At 37.7% G+C, this 7,942-nt stretch overlaps 1 long non-coding RNA gene across 1 annotated transcript; it reads left to right on the forward strand.

The window, feature by feature from the left end:
* Positions 1 to 350: 350 nt before the first annotated feature.
* LOC131721547 (uncharacterized) lies at positions 351 to 7,010 on the forward strand. The gene is made up of 3 exons (XR_009319922.1): positions 351 to 437; positions 4,524 to 4,699; positions 6,611 to 7,010. It is a non-coding gene; the product is annotated as an uncharacterized LOC131721547 (long non-coding RNA).
* The last annotated feature ends 932 nt before the right edge of the window (positions 7,011 to 7,942 follow it).

Below are 7,942 nucleotides of genomic sequence, written 5' to 3' on the forward strand. Positions count from 1 at the left end.
TGGTATGAGGGGAATAGACAGGAGGAAGGTAACCTAATAAGGCTGTTTATAGGACATTCAAATTTAAATGAACATTTATATAGAATTGGAGCACATGAGAATGGGTAATGTATGAAATGTGGGGTTATGGAAACTGTGGAACACCTGATGGTTGAATGTGCTAGATATAGGGAAGTGAGATTAGAGGTAGGGGAAGAGTTTAGGGCTTTGAATATTCAGAATATTTTTTTTAGGATGGTAATAGAATAGATAGGGGTATGGTCAGGTATATAGGAATCGGAGTGTTGGGCTCACAATAATGATAATCAAAACAAACAGTAGGTGGCGACAATAAGCTTCGATGGAAACTTGGTGGCCATTAACCAAAAAGAAGGAGAAATGTCTGTTCTGGGCATTCTGCAGTTTGTGAGAAGGCAACAGGCTGTCAGTAACAGAAGGTATTGTGTGAAACCTTTGAGTAGCTTTTGTGTGTGTGAAAGTTTTTGTTTTACTGGTAAACGAAATAGCCATAAATGTGTGAGTTTAGAGTGCAAAAAGTAAAAAATTTAGTTAGTACTCCATGTGGGAGTTAGGTTTTTGTTTTTTTGTTTGTGTAAATAAAAGTGCACGCAAGTGCTAAAGTGCAATTCTGGTGTCTGGGTCTGTGTTTCAAAAGGGCAAAACGAACCTCAGCCGTGAGGCTGTGTTACTAATATATATATATATATATATATATATATATATATATATATATATATATATGTGTATGTATATATATATATATATATAACGTAAAGTGCTGGATTTTAACTCTGTTCGTAGACTATCATAAGGATCATAATTGCTAAATCTACCCTTTTGTAGGAAACTGTATATATTATATATGTAATATGTATCTGAATATATATGCTGTCAAAAATGTTTAGAAAATGCATGGCTAGTGCAAAGTCCTCTCTTATGAAATGTTGGTGTTTATTTATTGGGTAGCTGTATAATATGTCAGGGTTTTTGTTTATTTTGCTTTATTTTATTTGGTAGTTAAATGAGGTCTTCAACACAACCTAAAAGCTTTTGTAAACTCAGTTTTAGAAAGCTGCAAGATATCAGTCATCGCACAAGGCTAAATTGGAATGCTGACAGACACATTTAAATATACCCTCGCATATTATTATTAATAGGGTAATTTGTATTTAGAATGATAAATTATCTTCCTAGAAGAAAACTAGCAAATTTCTGGAAAGGTACTACCAAAATAGTGAGACTTATTTAAATGTTTGCATGTAAACCACACATTTTACGGTACCCTCCTCAGTTAAAAGGATTCTGTTTTATGTGTATGGAGTTTTCTGATTATTTCTTGTTTAAACAGCTGAAATCGGACAAATTTCAAAAGACTTTAATCAAAATATTTCTTAACATAAAACTTTATTAATTGTTCATTATAATATATATTTTTTTAACTGCAGTGCATAAACAAAATACATTAACATAGAAAATAGCAACTCAAATCACATTTAAAAACAGAAAAAAACACAGATTACTTGAGGCGCTTAAGCTTTAAAAAAAGGGGCACATTTACATTACTAAGCAGACACAACTTTCCAACAAAGTGTACTTAGCTAGTGAAAACTACAGAGATACTGTAGCCACTGTTCTATGGGTTTTTTTTTTGTTTTGTTTTTTATAACACACACTTTTCAGAAAATAGTTGTAATAGTTTAATATGGTACACTAGTTTACTTAATTTAATTTTCAGCTATATTTGTTTTCTTTTTTTAAATATATGCCTACCTTGCAAACATTTTAAGCTTGTATTTGGCAGTACAGTATATAAATACAGTAAATATATTGGTCAAGCTGGGCACAATTGAATTGATAATCAGCCTGGTGGATCTAAACACTGCCATGATGATGAAAATCAAATGTCCCTTTAGTGTTCTTCTGTCTGTTTCAGTATGTGGTGGTATTTAGATCTACCACTGCATGTAGATAATTAAGACCCAACTATGTTATCCATAACCCTTACTGTGTATTTCTTTTGAGTGTACTGTATTTCGTTTCTTAAACTCTTTTGTTTGTGTTTATTTATTTTTGTGCATGGGGAGCAGTTATTCACTCGTTCCATTAATTTCTTGCAACTAGGGATGTACAAACCGGTATTTGACATTTAAGTGGACAGATATACGCGTATAAAAGCCCAACAAAATAACAATAAAAAAATATAAAAAAAAAAACCTTACTGGTTTTACTTCAAGACATTTTAGCCAAATTGATTACACTACTCTATCTGCCTTTGCTGTGCTGTTTCAATGCAAGCCTCATAGGTCTACAGCTTGAAGTTAGGGTACAATTACATACAGTTCAATATATCTGTACAGCACCTTTAAACAAGCTTCCCAAGTCCAGGAGGTGATTTGTCTTCTGAAGTCATTATTCCATTGTACATCTTGATAGCCAAAGATTGCTTCTAGCCATGTTTAAGCATTAAATAGTGTATTATTATTTCACATAAATCAACCAGAGATGTAGGAATTCATACATTTTGCATTCCCGCAGACAGTATTTTAAATGTTTTACAGTGTGGTGAGAACTCAAAGGAAAGGAACGTGCACTGTCAAAACAGAGAGAGATTTCAGTAAAACCAAATACTGTGTTAATGAAATGCAGTTAGTATGCTGAAAATAAGAATTGAATAGTAAGGTAGTGTCTTTTTGTTAGATTAAATTATGAGAAAAACTGGAATATTCATTTTAAAATACAAATATAAATTGGATTAACTGAAGATATAGTGGCAGAGATGCTCAAAAAGTCAGTATAGGTTTAAATCCTGAAGGGAGGGATCATTTGCATATGTGTGCAATTTTCTGTAAAGTAACCTTTAAGAAAGATCAATGGCCAATGTACTTAATTCCTGGGCATCAGAATCAGTTTACACGGTCAAAACTATTATTATTATTATTATTATTATTATTATTATTATTATTATTATTATTATTGTCGTTTTTCTTATTACACTTTATTTATCCAGGAAGACACTCATTTGTGAATCATCAGTATACAGCTATGGTCAAAAGTTTTGCATCACCCTATACAATGAACTAATTTTGCTTCATAAAGTCGAATGAAACCAGCTGAATAATGATACATTAACATATTTAATTATATACCGTTTTGTAGTTTTCCATGTACTTAATGAAAAACTGACACAAATCAAAAAATGTGAAATCTAACATCAAATACTGTCCTACTATTATGGCTTCCGGTAGACTTTTGCAATACAATTTTAGTTTCTTTGATTACATGCTGTTAAATAAAACTTCTAAATTATGCTCCTATTGTGTTTTTTTAATTGTCTCAATCCTAAAATTCTAGTTGCAAAACATTTGGCCATAGCTGTATAGATGTACTAAAAATATTGAAGCTGAACATTTATTCAAAATCAATCTGACATGAATCATTTCAAAGTGCACCAAATCATAATCCAACATGTAAGAATCCCAAACTGAGCTTGTATTCCAAATCATCCCGACATGAAAAGTTCATCAGATTCTCAAATTGTTTTTTTTTTTTTTTTTTTTTGCTGAACTAGCCAAAAAAGTATTTTTTGATAACCTATATTCACGACAAAGATATGCCTGCGTTACTCCTTGTTTCAAACAATCAATATAGTTTCCAGCTTTGTTGCAACATAAAATGATTTTCATTTTGGATGTATAGTTACACAGCGCACGCTTTTTATTAAGACTTCACTGCGAGGTAGTATCCTGTGCGTACAGACCGGGACGTTGACAATGTGTGTTTATATGATCTTTGCCCCAAGAAATTAATTACAGTATGCTAAGAGGAACAAGACAGAAGAGTGTGATTAACGTGTGTTAAATAAATTTAATTGACAGCCCTTATAGGCAGCTGACTTTCAATTAAGGCAGTGTATCTCACTTGTGTTCACACAAAAACAAACTGGCTGACTCGGAACTTACTTTCGCGCGGCAACACAAGTAAATTCCAGGTCAGTTAGTTTGATTTTGCTTGAATACAGCAAACAATGTCTCTTTCAGGGGCAGCAAAGCATAAACACAAGAAACGGAAAGAAGAAGAATGTAATCAGTAAAGGGGGGCATTAGAAATATTTTTACAAATCGGTACTGAAAGCCCCGAATGAGCTCGAATGACATATACCTACACCTTATGTGATGGCAGTTAAAAGTATTAAAAGAAGAATACCAATTGACAACACTGTGCTGAAATGAGTATATGCGTTCTTCAACCAGGTAGCCAAAGCACAGCGAGCTTGGGAGACATTGTCCAGCTTGCAATGCCTTTTTGTTAGTGGAACTATGCTGGATAGCCTAGATGAAATTTATGCAGTGATGACTGACTTGACGGATCTTGGAGATCTGGCAGTTGTTGAAAACTAGCACAAAATTGCGCTCTTGTTTATACCTAGCGGAGAGCCACGTTTTCCTACATTTGCCAAGTTTGCCATTAATATGTTGGCTGTGCCACACAGTACTGCAGAATTAAAACAAGTTTTTTTTTCTCAGATGAATCTTGTAAAAACAGACGTAAGAAATCAATTGCCTACAGACATTCTGAATGGAATTCGGACTATCAAGACTGCTTTTAAAAACAGCACTAGCTTCAGACGAACAAAGCAAATGATACAGCCTGCAAATGTGTCCATGTGTGACCATAAGAAGTAAATAAGACCTAAAGAAATGTAAGTACACAAAACTAGCCTATTTTATAATGTATTTTATTGTTTGTGTTTTTTTTTTTAAAATGATGTCAGTAAAAAAAAATACAGTGTCAGTGTCACAAAGATGGCTCGGGTGGTGTGTGTGGGTGACGTCAGGTTCAGGAAGTAGTAGTCAACACAAAGGGAGGTGCGGGCAAAACAGCGCTGCTGCACGTATATTTATTTAATAAAGTAAAAAAATATAGGGGGCTGCCGAGTGGCGCATCCAGGAAAGGCACTCCACGTGGAGTGCAGGATGTGCCCTATAGTCTGGACGTCGCTAGTACGAGTCCAGGCTATTCTGTTGCCGATTGAGGACGGGAGCTTCCAGGGGGCAGTGCTCAATTGGCCGAGCGCCCCCGGGGGGAGGGAGGGCTAGGTCGGCCAGGGTGTCCTCGGCTCACCGCGCACCAGCGACCCCTGTAGTCTGGCCGGGCGCCTGCGGGCTTGCCTGTAAGCTGCCCGAGAGCTGCGTTGTCCTCCAACGCTGTAGCTCTTGGGTGGCTGCATGGTGAGTCCGCAGTGTGAAAAAAAGTGGTCGGCTGACGGCACACGCTTCGGAGGACAGCGTGTGTTCATCTGCGCCCTCCCGAGTCAGCGCAGGGGTGGTAGCGGTGAGCTGAGCCTAAAAAAAACTGGCCATTTAAATTTGGGGAGAAAATAATAACAAATAATTGGCAATGACTACATTAAAAATAAATAAATAAATAAACAGACTTTTCAAAATAACAAACACAAAATAAAATGGCGTAAGAGTCAAAGTAAAGGTTCACAAACTATAAATCAAAATAACCCTTATGGAACAAACACATATTTTTAATATATGGTAAAATGAAAGTATGATCCTTATATTTTTCATATATAGAAATTGGCCCATTTTTATATATTTAAAATATATGGGATGTATTTAAAGCATATTTTAGTCTGTAATCCATATATTTATTTTATATGGATTACAGGCTGAAATATATTTTAAATATATTAAAAAGGGGCCAATTTCTATATATCATCCATATATATATATATATATATATATATATATATATATATATATATATATATATAGTGAAGAAAGAGCAGGGACACCTTTAAGGAATGGCGTCTCTGAAGAAAAACTACACACCCCAGAAACCTCAGCGCAAATTAGTGAGGCAGGGTTAGAGAGTTTAAAAGGGAGCAGGGGAGAACAATCGGGGGAAGTGTGATTGTGGGGAACACGGCCCGATTGTCCTGCCTGCGTAAACTCTGGAGTCTCCAATATCATTGGAAAGCGATAGTAAGTGCTTTAAATTTCAGTCGTAGTTATTTCGTGAAAGTTTAAGACAGTGCGTTCTTTCCTCTTGGTGAGGCAGCCTTTTGTTTTTGGATTTGTTTGGTTTTGTTTCGTTGTTATGATTTATTAAACCACTGTGTTGTCGGCTGCCTAAGCTGTGGCTAGTACGTGACCCATGGGGTTAGCTTGGGTACCTACGTGGCACAGTCACGGCGATCTGTTCAACTAAGAGTATTATTGCTATAACCAGGACTGGTTTAAACACTGTTTGGTTCATTGGCAGCAGGAGCAGCGAACTGTTCTACCAAGTGTATTGTTTCTATGATCAGGACTGTTTAGACACCATTTGGTTTCTAGCTGTAGGAGCAGCGATCTGCACGGTATTGTAGGAAGTGTTTACTAGTCAAGAAAGTGAAGCACGAGACGTGGTATTGGAACATTGTTTATTACTGTTGGAAGGTGGCTTTTAAACAGTCACTGCAGTGATAGCACAAGTGTGACATCATTCCGCTTCAAGGAAGTCAATATTCATCCGTGCTTGTTCTGGAACCTGGAGGTAGCAAGGAGACTACTGAACATCTTGCACTTCCCTTGCTTGTGGTCCGGGCCCACTCTACCAGAGGGGGCTGCTCTCTGTTCTTCTGTGTTTCAGGAGATAATCAACCGAGGGAACTCAACCACGACTCACCTGTGTTCCTGGCTCACTCCACCAGAGGGAGCCCAACCTCGACTCACCTGTGTTCCTGGCTCACTCCACCAGAGGGAGCCCAACCTCAACTTACCTGTGTTCCTGGCTCACTCCACCTGAGGGAGCCCAACCACAACTTACCTGTGTTCCTGGCTCACTCCACCAGAGGGAGCCCAACCACAATTTACCGGTGTTCCTGACTCACTCCACCTGAGGGAGCCCAACCTCAACCTTCCTGTTGTGCAGAATCGGGACATTCTACAGGCAAAGCCTGTTTCAGTCTGGTCATCTCGCAGTAGTATAGAGAGGGGAGAAGAAGTGAGGTAGTTAGCAGCCCGTACATGGGAAGATAAACGCTTCTGATTGATATAATCTTGTGTAAATATTGTAAATAAAAGTAATTACCTGAATACGTAACGAGTTCACTCCAGTCCTTGGGAAGAAAATACCAGAGTCCAGTAGCACCACACTACCATTCTTTCACAATATATATATATATATATATATATATATATATATATATATATATATATATATATATATAATACACTGAGTGTACAAAACATTAGGAACACCTTCCTAATATTGAGTTGCACCCCATTTTGCCCTCAGAACAGCCTCAATTCGCTGGGGCATGGACTCTACAAGGTGTAGAAAGCGTTCCGCAGGGATGCTGGCCCATGTTGACTCCAGTGCTTCCCACAGTTGTGTCAAGTTGGCTGGTAGTGGATCTCTACTCCGAATAGCTCGTTCCATCTCATCCCACAGATGCTAAATTGGATTGAGATCTGGTGACTGGGCAGGCCACTGCAGTAAGCTGAATTCACTGTCATGTTCGTGGAACCATTCCTGGACAATCCTAGCCTTGTGGCATGGGGCATTATCCTGCTGAAAAATATCAATTCGCAGATGGATACACTGCTGCCATGAAGGGATGCACCTGATTGGCAATGATGTTCAGATATCCTGTGGAATTTAAACATGGCTCCACTTTTATCAAGGGGCCCAATGTGTGCCATGAAAACACACCCTACACCATCACACCACCGCCACCAGCCTGCAATGTTGACACACGGCATGATGGATGCATGTACTCATGTGGTTTTCGCCATACCCTAGTCCTCCCATCAGCGTGAAACAGCAGGAACCGGGATTCATCAGACCAGCCAATGTTTTTCCAATCCTTCAGTGTCCAGTGTTTTCATTCCTTAGCCCACTGCAACCACAGTTTCTTGTATTTTGCTGAAAGAAGTGGAACTCTGTT

The sequence above is a fragment of the Acipenser ruthenus genome, chromosome 3 (assembly GCF_902713425.1).
Source record: "Acipenser ruthenus chromosome 3, fAciRut3.2 maternal haplotype, whole genome shotgun sequence".
NCBI classification, from domain to species: Eukaryota; Metazoa; Chordata; class Actinopteri; order Acipenseriformes; family Acipenseridae; genus Acipenser; species Acipenser ruthenus.